This window comes from Diabrotica virgifera, chromosome 5 (assembly GCF_917563875.1).
Source record: "Diabrotica virgifera virgifera chromosome 5, PGI_DIABVI_V3a".
Lineage (NCBI taxonomy): Eukaryota > Metazoa > Arthropoda > Insecta > Coleoptera > Chrysomelidae > Diabrotica > Diabrotica virgifera.
The window spans coordinates 224,585,827-224,599,106 of record NC_065447.1 but is presented as its reverse complement, the minus strand read 5'-3'; positions in this window follow the sequence as shown (position 1 = coordinate 224,599,106).

Genomic DNA, 13,280 nt, shown 5'->3' with positions numbered 1-13,280 from the left:
TTTATGCATCTGGCTATTTTTGTTGTTATCTTGCCAGTATATGTGAGAGAGCAGAAGGTACTGGGTTCTTTCTGTGGTGGTGGATACACTAATTTCAGGGCTTTAAATCAAAAACTCCATAAGAAAGCCTTGAAATTAGTGTATCCACCACCACAGAAAGAACCCAGTACCTTCTGCTCTCTCACATCTACTGGTAAGATAACAACAGAAATAGCCAGATACATAAAAAAGAAATTAATAATACCAGCTTTCAGAACTAACAACAACTTAAACAAATATATTAAGAACAATAAAAGCCGAAAGAGAAAGCAACTACAGTGTGGTGTGTACAAACTAACTTGTGGTGACTGTCCGAAAACGTACATCGGTCAAACTGGCAGAACTTTTGACAAACGGATAGCAGAACACAAAAGGGCTTTCAACAATAGAAAAACAGACACTTCTACATACGCACTTCACCTTCTAGATTCTAGATCATAATAATTCTTTTAATGAAGAGTTTCAAATTCTGCATATCCAAAATAAAGGCCTTAAGCTATCTTTTTTAGAATCTATGGAAATTAATAAACTGAAAAATACAGATATAATTCTGAATGACCAACTCGAGATAAACAGCTCCCCACTCCTCAACCTCTTCAGTTAGAGACTTAAAAAGGCAAACACATTGTAAATTATATCACTTGAGAAAGGCACTCTGCCGAAACAGCTGTAGTCACATAGTTGTAAATAATAAATTTTGTGGAAGTATAGAAAACAAAAGTTTTCAGTGTTTTATTGTGAGATATAATCAGGACGTGCATCAGATCTTTATAGACTTATGATTCAATTAATCGTGCAACATTACAAGAAACTAGCTGCGATAACACAAATGTGTTTAAGTAACTTCTTTGCACAAGATAGAAGAAGTGGGGAAATATCAAATGCTTTCTGCGTAAATTCTGGACTGAGACAGGGAGATCCGTTGTCCCCATTGTTGTTTAACCTGGCCTTAGAATATGTCTTGCGGAAAATATATCACAAAATCAAACCAGACATAACTGTTCGGGGAGCAAAATCATACTCGCCTTTGCCGATGACGTAGACACAGTAGCACAAACAATGTTAGAAATTTTGCCGATGACGTAGACACAGTAGCACAAACAATATTAGAAATTAAGGATATTTTCTCGAGCTTTGAAGAAGCTGCATTAAACATCGGTCTCAAAATAAATGAAGACAAAACAAAATGCATGGTCGTCTCAAAACAAGAACGACGGCGAATAAGTCAAAACATTACTATAAACGATGACAACTTCGAAGTGGTTAAAGAATTTAAATATCTAGGAGCAACAATCACAAATGACAACAAATTAGAGCGAGAAGTTGAAACGAGAATAATGGCAGGAAACAGATCTTTCTTTGAAAATATATCTAATGAACATTACCTTTAAAATTTGGGGAGGGATGCTAATCACTAAATTATTGTTTTCTTTACAAAATCTATAATGAAAGTTTTTGGCCATTTCTAATATTTCTAGTACGTACCTAAATGGTTTCATCACTCACCTTGGAAAAAAACGTAGTAGATCGGATTTCTCTTATTCCCTGCTTGCAATTTTTCTTCAATTCTTTTAGAGACAATAATATCAAGTTCTTTGTCTGATTTATTTGTAACTTATAATTACGCCACACTTCTTTAAATAACTTCTGGACGTACTGCACTTTCGTATTTATGAGATTTTTTAAAACTTTCGAACAATTTTTGGTATATCTTGGATTTGTCTATTTGAAACGACAACGAATTTTAAACAATTCAACCTTGTACATTATTTGTGCAAATCCCCAAAAATGCGATTCGTTTTCAAACATAGGCAATGTGTGGGTTGCAATATGTATAAAAAGGTAAATAACTACTATTGACGTAATTATCATCTAAACTCTAGACCTACTCCTCCACTCCACCCCCCAAGTCATAAAAAATAAGCAAAACAAGGACCCCACTCCTTATAGTGCGTATGTAATACTTGAACAGCCCCTTACAAAAGGGCCTACTGTGCTATCATTTTCCCGTTTCCCTGTCCTTCCATTTAAGTTCCCCGCTATTATTATTTCTTGTGTTGGTCTCACTTTTTTCATCTCTTTTTGTAAGATGTCCATAAACCAGTTATTTTCTACTACCGGACTGTTATCAGTATGGCTGTATGCTACCAACATCAGTATTTGTCTGCCATATATTTTCATGATGAGTTTTACTAATCGTTCATTTATGGGTTGCCGTGATTGTATTGTTTCTACATTGATACGATTGTATATAAAAGGGTTAGAGCATATAAAAAAGAACGAGAACATTTATAAAAAGATAAACCATAAATAGTATTGAAAAACGGAGTCGAAACAAAAAAATGCAATATAAGAAAACATTAAATATGTATTGAGATAAAACGAGTAGTCCAGGGCGCATCTGTTTTGATATGGATGTTGAGAGGTGACTCATATTTTTTGCAGAAATTGCTTGGAATTAACTCATATAATGATAATTGAGTTATCCTCCCACTCAAAAAGGTCCGGAACATTGTTTAAATAATAAAAATGTCAAAAAATGAAGGAAAAATTCGATTTTTGATTATAACTTTAAAAGTATTCACTTTAGAGAAAAGTTGCACTGACATAAAAGTTGCGTAATTAAATTTTCTACAATATAGGATTGGTTAGAAATTTTAAAAACTGTCACCCGTGTTGCAAAATAGCAATAATTGCGAAAAAAACATAAAAAACAAGTATTCGCATTTTACGTTTTGCAACCATTTATGCTACACTTAGGACCTTCATATTTTACCCAGAAAAACATTATGATATAATAAAACAACATTGTAAATTTCACTGAGATCGGTTCATCAGATTTTGCAATCCAGCTTTCGCAAAAAAAATCATTTTTTCAAAATATTGCAGGACAGAAAATAAAGCAGATAGCAAGTTAATTTTTTTTACATATATAAGAATACTGTACCTTTCATTTGCAATTTGCAAAATTAACATCGGTTAATTACCACGGCGTCAGGAATTTTTTAAATAAACATTAATTTTCGGTGATACGCGCAGGACAGCGGTGTTCAATTCACTCAAGTTGCTTTCCACCAAAATGTCTTACAACCTTTATCTAATATATTATTTTCTTGCTTTATATTTTGTTGTATTTTAATTCCAAAAAAATCAAACTAATTTGATTATTGTTTGTGAAATATTGTTTTAAAAATAATAAACTTTTATTCTCTAAGTTAAAATATATGAACAAAGAAAGTTTTTGCTTAAAAAACGTATTATTTCAAAGGACAGAGTATGTGTTTTTATTTTGCCATAAACAAATTTATTTATTTATATCGAAATGTACTAAAAATTAAAATTTATCAATCATTATCAAAGGTCGTTGGAATGCCCAATCAGAGCAAACGTATCCGTTGTCCTGCGCGTAGCACCAAAAACTAATGTTTATTTTAAAAAAATCCTGACGCGGTGGTAGTTAACCGATTTTAATTTTGCAAATTGCAAATGAAAGGTACAGTATTCCTCTATATGTAAAAAAAATTCAACTTGCTGTCTGCTTTATTTTCAGTACTGCAACATTTTGAAAAAATGATTTTTTTTTGCAAAAGCTGGATTGCAAAATCGATCTTAATGAAATTAACAATATTGTTTTATTATATCATAAAGTTTTTCTAGGTGAAATATGAAAGTCCTAAGTATGGAAAACGTAAAATGACAATACTTGTTTTTTATGGTTTTTTCGCAATTATTGCTATTTTGTAACAAGGGTGACAATTTTTATAATGTTTAACTAATCCTATATTGTAGGAAATTTAATTATGTAACTTATGTCAGTGCAACTTTTCTCGGAAATGAATACTTTTAAAGTTATAATCAAAAAACGAAAAGAAAAATCGAATTTTTCCTTCATTTTTTGATATTTTAATTATTTAAACAATGTTCCGGACCTTTTTGAGTGGGAGGATAACTCAAATATTATTATAGGAGTTTTTTCAAGCAATTTCTGCAAAAAAATATGAGTCACCTCTCAACATCCAAATGTACTAATATTTTTACAGATGCGCCCTGGTCTAGAGATGTAGTCACAAAAGTCTGCGAAAAGAGTGTGGATGCATAGATAATAATATATGAAGCACAAAGAGCTGAAAAAATGACAATATAAACTATGAAAACAACAAACAAATAGTCAATGTGATATCCGTTGAGAAAAAAAAAAAGAAAAAAAGAATGAGCAGTTTGTATACAACACAAGATGTGGTTGACGATTTCGAAAATAAAGAGTGCAATTTCGCCGAAACGTCCCTAAAAAATTTCCAGGGAAAGAAAACAAACATTTAAACATTCAGATTCATCAGACTACATTTTTTAGGTATTCAGTCAAATTCTGGAGGTTAGACTTTTTCCAGAATCTCCTAAAACTAAAAAAAAAAACAAAACAAACAAAAAATATATAAAAATTTTATTATCGGTTAAAATTAGAAAAAAATTGTTACCTATACTAAAATCACAATAAAGATGCATTAGAAATAAACAAACCAAGACACGTTGAATGTTCCTAGGAGCACTCCCGAATCATGATTTACAACGTATAAACTTTGTAAATCAAGATTTGGGATTTACAATGTACCTATATAAATTGTAAATCATGATTTGGGAGTGCTCCTTGTAACATTCAACGTGTCTTGGTTTGTTTATTTTTAGTACATCTTTATTGTGATTTTAGTATAGGAAAATACTGTTTGTGTGATCACTTGTCCTCAGAAATCGATGATAAAATTTCACAATGAATTAAAAAAAAACAACGTTTGTAATAAAATCTTTTATGGCATATTATGTCGGAAAAATTATGTTAAAAGTGTAATTGTTAAACAAAAGTGGAGTTTGGACTGGACTTGTTTTGACGAATTCATTAAACTCTATGTGTATCATCTGTATGTACATTGTGGACCAAAAATCTGGAAACGCGTAATTATCCCTTAAATGGATATTCGCCTCTTCTGCAATATGGAGATTTCGAATTTGTTGCTTGCAATGTTGCCAGATTTACCATTTTTCTGATAGATATCATTAGTCAGTTTTTTTTAATACAACACTCTGTGTACTGTATTATTATTGGAATTCAATCTGGATTAACTCTGCATACAGTACGAATTCAACTATATGTAACACTTATATATGACGAAACCGACCAGAGAAGCTCTCACGTGGTTTCATTCGTCTGCACGACAATACTCGTGGAACCTTATGTTGCCAAAGTGGTGAAAGGAAATCTACAGCGAAAGACACAGAGGATATTACAAAAACTCCTCAGTGCCAAATAGTTTTGAATCCATCAGTAAAATATATATAATGTTGTGCAGTAAAAAATTTATTGAAACTAATTAGGAGATTCTAGGCTTTTGTTTCACCATTTTAAGATGTTCCTGACTACAAAAAGTACTGTACAAGGTTGAACTGGTATTGGAGTGGAGATTTCAATTAAGGTGTAATAATATACCCTTGAATACATAGTATTCATGGGTGTTGTATTTAAAAACCAAAGTGACTAATGATATCAGAAAAATGTTAAATCTGGCAACGTTATAAATTTCAAATTTTAAATCTTTATATTGCAAAATATGTGTATCCCTGTTTTTGTATAATTCGGACTATCCATTCAAGAAATAAAATTAGGCGTCTCCAGATTTTTGGCCCACTGTGTATATAATAGTTTAAAAAAATTTGTATAACAAAAAAATGAAATAGAATAACTGAAAGACAAGAAAAGAAGTGGAGCTAAATATCGTGATAAGTTTAGAATATGTAGCAATAATTGGAAGTAGCATACCGTGCACCGAAATTTCTACTTTTTGACATATCGAAAAATAATGTTAAAAATAAAACGTGAAAAAGTATTTATAAAATTTATACATATTTTATTTAAAAAATAATTCTGGTTCAATGTACAAGAAACTATATTAAAATGAGTATAAAAAAATTCGTTTTAATTTTTAGTGTATGTACTGAGATAATTAAATCTTTATAAGCGTCTTATAAAAATTAAGCACAAACTTACTCGATTTTTTTTAAACTGAACAAATTTTCCACTGAGTGTCCCTTTTTCGTTAAAATATATTTTAGATAATAAAAAATTTTTTGATAATTTTTAACAAATTAATAAAGTGTAATAAACACTACAGGAAAACAAAATATAATTTAGAGATTCACTTATTCTTTCGGCCAATTGGATGGCACTGTTTTAAAAGAAAGCTACATATTGGCTCCAAACAAGTGTATGCTTGAAGGTACTCCCTAAACTAAAGAATGCCATAATATGCTAGTAACTGGAATCTAGACAATTAAGACTATCATTTATCCAAACCTCTCAAAAGACCGATTTTCCGTTAAAATAAGAAAAGGTCTGAAAACTGGCAACACTCCAATGGACACGGAAGAGAGCTCCACTAACAAATTTAATCTACAGTGCATCAACTTCAGTCGTCAAAGAAAAACAGCAAGTTGTAACTTTGTGAACTATAGATGTAACGACAGACAATTCTTTATAGTTGAAAAATCTAAAATTGGGACGTTTTCGTCGTCAAAGAAAAAACAGCAAGGTGCAACTTTGTAAACTACGGATGTAACGACAGACAATAATTCTTAGTTGGAAAATCTGAAATTGGGACGTTTTTCTTTTACTTTAAGACGATGTGAGGAGAGTCAATTTGGCGATGATCATAAACACTATGAACAGCATTATATTTTTAGGTCTGACTTGAAGATTATAATTAATTTTCCGAATATTAATTAAATTATCAAAAACTATCATTTTCTCAGGAGTGTTTCATACAACACCCGATATGATTGTTGGACGAAATAAAGGGGACCTTTTTCCTGTAACAGACTGTAAAATTGTAAATTTGTGACATAATTTACAACTTTGCGGTGTTTGCAACAAAAACGTCCTCTATATTTTGTCCGTCAACCACACTACCGCGGTTTTGAAGGTATTTATGAACCATGCGCGAAAAAATTGTATTATTGCAGTAAATAATTAACTTATTAGTTGGTAAATTAACATATACCCCAACATTTCTGTTCGTCGAGATTTTCCTAATCTCTTCCACTTATTATTTTCATCGTGCCTTAAAGGAAAGCACTTCAGTTTCAGATTTCTTTATCATAAAAAAATTCTCTGTCCAGGTATTCTTAAGCGATTTAGCTCGCCCTTTTTTCTTTGGTTTTTCAGTCTTTGGACCAGTTTGTGTTGTGCTGTACAGGCAAACAGATTCAACTGCAAGCTCAAGGTCACTTGCACCGCATAAACGAACGTATGTCGTGTCTTCCCCTCACGGTTGCAGATAACTCGGTTTTACTGTACAATGGAATGTGTTATATTAATAAACACCAATCACATTCCATCATTATTTGCTTAATATGATATCTGCAATGATTCGATCATTGAATTATCCTCAAATAAAATTATGGAAGAAAAGCTCAATAATCCTGGCAATACAATTTTAAGTCCTATAGATATGTACCTTAAAATGTATACATATTATCAGGCAAGATGCTTCAATAATTGCTATGCTGAGAAAGTAACAGACGGCAGGTTTCACAAGGCGCTTACAATACAAAGAACCACAACGCTTTAGGAACAGAAAACTTGATTCTCGTGAGGAAAATGTTTCAGGACAAATCATTAATTTAATTATGTTGCTTTTCACCAGCAAATCTTCTTTATAAGATTGCTTTTCAAAAGAATAGAAGATCTATTGTCCAACCATCAGTTTGGACTCCTGGATCATATGCCAACTATTCAGGACACATGTACTAAATAAATCAGACAGAAAAATGTATTGAAGGCAAGCAATTATACCATAGAATATCTGAACAACTTCTTCAACAAATTGTGGTCTACTAACCTGCTACCTGAAGTAAGAATAAGCTTAACCAAAGTATTACTCGCTTCTTCAATCTTGTCTGAGCGAGAGGCTTTAGTTTTTCAATCATAACCATAATGTTACAAACGTTCCATGCTACTACATGGTCACGGAGAAGTACTGCTGCACTAAGATAGAAGTATTCGAAATGTGTATTTCTGGAGGATATTGAGAATAGTCTGCATAGATCAAAAATTAAATTTAAAATAATTAGAAATGAGAGATAAATATCGACTTCTGCAGAATATTATCTCAAGATTGTGGCAAGGTGGGAAGTATAGAAGAAACATGCCATGGCTGCAAAACTTAGGATAGTGATTTGAGTGCAGCTCTAATAAACTATTTCATGCAACTGTATCCACAATTCAAATAACTATGATGATAGAGGAGACTTCTACTCATGGCCGAATAAAATTTGAAGTTCCATGTCTATTGCAGGCACCTTAATACTAGAAAACTTGTAAGATTTGTGTGTTTCGGTTTTCTAGCATCTTAACGCCTTCCGTTAGGGATCAATGAATCACCCAATGAACCATAGGATTCTATCTCCATCATACTAGTTTGATTTCTCGCAATCTTAAGTAAACGGTTTCGTTATTCTGAATCCTTCATCAGTTGTTTTCTATTTAGTCCGTTCTTTAACGGTAAAATATTGCAAAACCTCTAAATTTTAAAGAACCGCTTGGATTGACACGAAATTTGGCATACACATAGCTAACAAGTCAAAGAAAAAAAGTAATATTGTGCCGATATGTGCTTTTGGCCTGGGGGTGGTTGTCTCCCCTTCTTGGAGGTGAAAAAATATTCGTCCAAAGAAAGTCAGGAAATGGATAAACTGGCTGATTTTAAGTAACTTTTGTTCTATAGAGTTTTTTCACTAAGTCAATACTTTTCGAGATATTTGGCAGTGAATATGTTCATTTTTTCAACAAAATAACCAAGCTTTTAGACGGTTTTTTGCAAATAACTCAAATTGTAAGTATTTTGTCGAAAAAACATTCTTAATAAAAATATAGCCTGTAAAAAATTTAAAAAGATGGTGTATATATCCCGTCTCTACACCTAGTAGAAGCAGAGTTATAGCTTATGAAAAATAGGTTCATATTCGTCAAATTCCAAATGGAATACTTTAACGTGAAATAACCAAAAATTAAGCTCATTTCGAGGAAAACTCATTACAACTTATTTAAAGTGTCTAAAATCATGTTTTTTATAAAAAAATTTCTAGCATCAAAATTAAACAAGTTACGCTCAAAATAAAGTTCTCTTGGTTTTGGTAAAAAAATCGAGAAAATCACCCCCTAATTAGCATCTTAAATGAACTTAATCGTTACGACTTCACAAGTTTCTTGACTCGTGTATATATTGTTTATATGATCTGTAAGTTGATCGGTTCAAAGTCCTTATTATTGAAAGGGCTGTAGTTAAAAGGGGTTGAACGAGTCACTGATCACGAATGTATGCAAATGTAGAAACACCAAATCTCAATCAATTTTTGTCTAACAGAAAATCAAAAAATACATGATATTCAGAAAAGCAAATCTGACTTTTTTTGTTTTTCGAGATTTTTGGTATCTCTAACAATTTTTAAGTTATTTTGAAAAAAAGCATATTTTTCAAAACTTAAATTTTTAAAAATTTTACTTTGAAGCCAAATTTTTTCAAAAATAAGCACTTTGAATCGATGAAACTTACAGATCATATAAACACAACATAAGTAAAATAATTTGTGGAGCGGTAACGATTAATTTCATTTAAGTTGCTAATTAGGGGGTGGCCTTCCCGATTTTTTTTTGCAAAAACAAAAGGGACCAACTTTATTTTGAGCGTAACTTGCTTAAATTTAATGCTAGAAACTTTTTGTAAAAACAGAAAAGCTTTTTTTAAACACTTTAAAAAAGTTGTAATGGGTTTTCCCCAAATAGCGCTTAATTTTTTGGATATTTCACGTCGAAATATTCTATTTGAAATTTGGTGAATATGAATCTATTTTTCATTGGCTATAACTCTGGTTCTACGAGATCCAGAGACCTAACGCGTACATCATTTTTTTTACTTTTTTATATGCTATATTTTTGCTAAGAACGTTTTTTTCGACAAAATACTTACTTTTTGAGTTATTTGCGAAAAACCGTCTAAAAATGTGGTTATTTTGTTGAAAAATGAACATATTCACTCGCAAATAACTCGAAAAGTGTTGACTTGGCGAAAAAGCTCTATAGAACAAAAGTTACTTAAAATTAGTCAGTTTACCCATTCCCCTGACTTATTTTGGACATATATTTTTTCACCCCCAACAGGGGGGGGGGTGAAAGTCACCCCAGGGCAAAAGCACGCATCGGCACAATATCACTTTTTTTCTTTGACATGTAAGCTATACGTATGCCAAATTTTATGTCAATCCAAGCGGTTCTTTAAAATTTAGAGCAAAAACCGTGAAAGAATGGACTAATTTAAGATGCAATATCAATAAGACATACAGCAGTACTACAGTACATCAATTTCCTGCAATATTATACATCTAATTTAAAGAATGTACCCATTTCTGAGATATACTAAAATTCAAATCTGGTACTTTGGCTGGCCATTTAAAGATATCGAAAAATAAATCGTGGGCATCTCGAAAAATATATTGATTTTTACACTTGATTCACAGTGCTTGTCTTGAGTACAGACTTTTAATTTACCAAAATCCCTTGGAGATTCATCTTTCTTTGAGACGGTAACACAGTCTATACATAAAAACAACGATTTTCATTCCGCCAGTCAATTAGGTCACCTCTGACCACCAAAAAGATCTGAATTTTGTCAAAACTGGCAATCGGGTAGCTCCAACACTGTTCAATCTGACTCTCGAATATCTCATAGCCAGACAAATGGAAGAGTCAAATAAACAAATCAGTACATCTTACCGCTACATCTCTTTATCCGATAGCATAAATATCATGTATACAGTATGGTGCAAATATTTGGAATAAATTCGATATTTCGTAAACCGGCGACTTTAAGGAAAAATCCCGAAACAGGTCCATTTATTTTTAAATTATGATATTTTGACATATATATCATACGAGTGACGTCATATCATATGGGCATGATGACGTAATCGAGATTTTATTAAGGGGTTACATACACGGGTAAAGATTCCCGGACTCAACTGTAGGTATTGCGGTAAAAAAAGTTACTTTTTAAAAAAATTATATCTCGAAAACTAAAAATTATTTTTATTTATAATTGGTACATGTAAAAGTATAGTATGTACTTAAGGTACTCTCAAAAAAATTTTCAGCCAAAAATATTCATTTTTGTAGCGTTGACTGCAATTTTTCAACAACAGCCCTTTTTTGCCGTGGGCAGCATAACTAAGTCCAGTCTCATCTGAAATCAAAAAGTTTCCTGTAGTTTATACCTCTGGCTAGTGAATGAACGAAGTAATTTTTATTAGGTGAAGTTGTTTTTGTTTTATATAAAAAAAAACTACTTTAAAAATGGTCATTTTTGAAAAAAATGAGAAAAATTGGGGTCGAAAATGTGTTTAAACTTATGTAAAATCTTCAAATTTCATTTTTTTAAATTCCTTCGTTCACTCACTAGCCAGAGGTATAAACTACAAGAAACTTTTTTGATTTCAGATGAGATTGGACTTAGTATGCTGCCCACCGCAAAAAAGGCTGTAGTTGAAAAATTGCAGTCAACTCTACAAAAATGAATATTTTTGGCTGGCTAAATTTTTTCTTGAGAGTACCTTAAGTACTATACTTTTACATGTTCCAATTATAAATAAAAATAATTTTTAGTTTTCGAGATATAATTTTTTAAAGTCACTTTTTTACCCGCAAGGCCTATGTAACCCTTTAATGAGACTACGGGTCGTGTGATAGCATTTGAAAGGTTATTCAATTCTGTATTCAGTAATATAAATATTAACAAAATTATTTATACAGGGCGTCCAAAATTTTTTTTCAAATTAAATTATTGACAAAAAAAGAAGAATGTTTATAATTTATTTAATTCACTTCATTTATTTATTTAATTCACCTCCGGGCCAATATCAGATATTTGTCTCATGTGCCACTTTTATACAGTCATTGGAAAATTGTTGAAATGTAAACATGGTAGCCGTGTCGGTGGCACCTGATTGATAACAGTGTGACCACGGGAGCCGTGTCGGCGGACTTGAAAGTGTTAATATATGCTACCTAAATGTTTTTAAAACAGCAGAGTGTGCTCTGCATTGATCATAGTAAATCTGGCCTATGTTCACATAATGAATAGTTCTAAAAAGGAAAGTTGACTACGATTGGACTACAGGCACAAGAATAACTTGTTTGAAGAATTTATCTATAATACAAAATCAACTGTTCAAAAATGGCTGCTTCAGAAGTGAAAATCTGCATCTTCCTTTGCCAATCCTTTAATTTTATGCAATATGTCTTATTGCTAGCTTTTTTAAGATACAGAAAAGTTATGACGTATTCGGATTCAGGATTAAAAGTTATTTATGGAAAAATTATGAAATCTAATTTTTCGGCATCAGTCTCCAAGAAAATTAAAAAAAAAAATATTGTTCTTTTTTAATCATAAGCCTAAATCAATTTTGATAATGCATTAATCATATACGTGAAATAGCGTCTAATAGATTGTGTTTCATGCTTTTACCTTTCAACTATTTTTATGGCTACAATATTCTTTAAAATCAGGGTTCAAAGGACTCGGCACGAGCCGATATATACCGCAATGTCTGTACAAAGAAAAAAACATTCTTGGACACTTAACGGTTAGCATTGAGGATGGTTGATATTTATAAAAAGATTTAAAAAATCAAAACCATAAAAAACACCTGAATACCTGAATGGAATTTAACTATAATTAGATAATGCAGACTGTGACAGTGTAAAAGGGAGAGAGGAGAGATAATGTTAATGCTTTATCAAATCAGACGACTTTTCTGATTTGATACATTTGACATTTCAACTAAAAACAATATTTTAAAAGAAAGTTTGGAAGAATTTATTACGACTTTGGTTATTTAAAAATCTAACAATTACCAAAATAACTTGAAAACTATGAGAAGCGATCGAACTATAAGTTCTTATCATCTGGTTGATATGTTGAATATTTATTATATATTTATCAATTTAAAATATTATTTAGGAATATATTTTAACATACAAATACAATTCAAAAGCATTTCTATTTTTCATCTAAAATATATTTTGCAACAACTCAAAACAGGGACACAGTGTGACGTTTTAAAAAAAAATTCTTATTAACAATGTACAAAATTGCGAGTACGAAGAATGATCCGGGAACTGGCCTATATTTTCGAAAAAATAA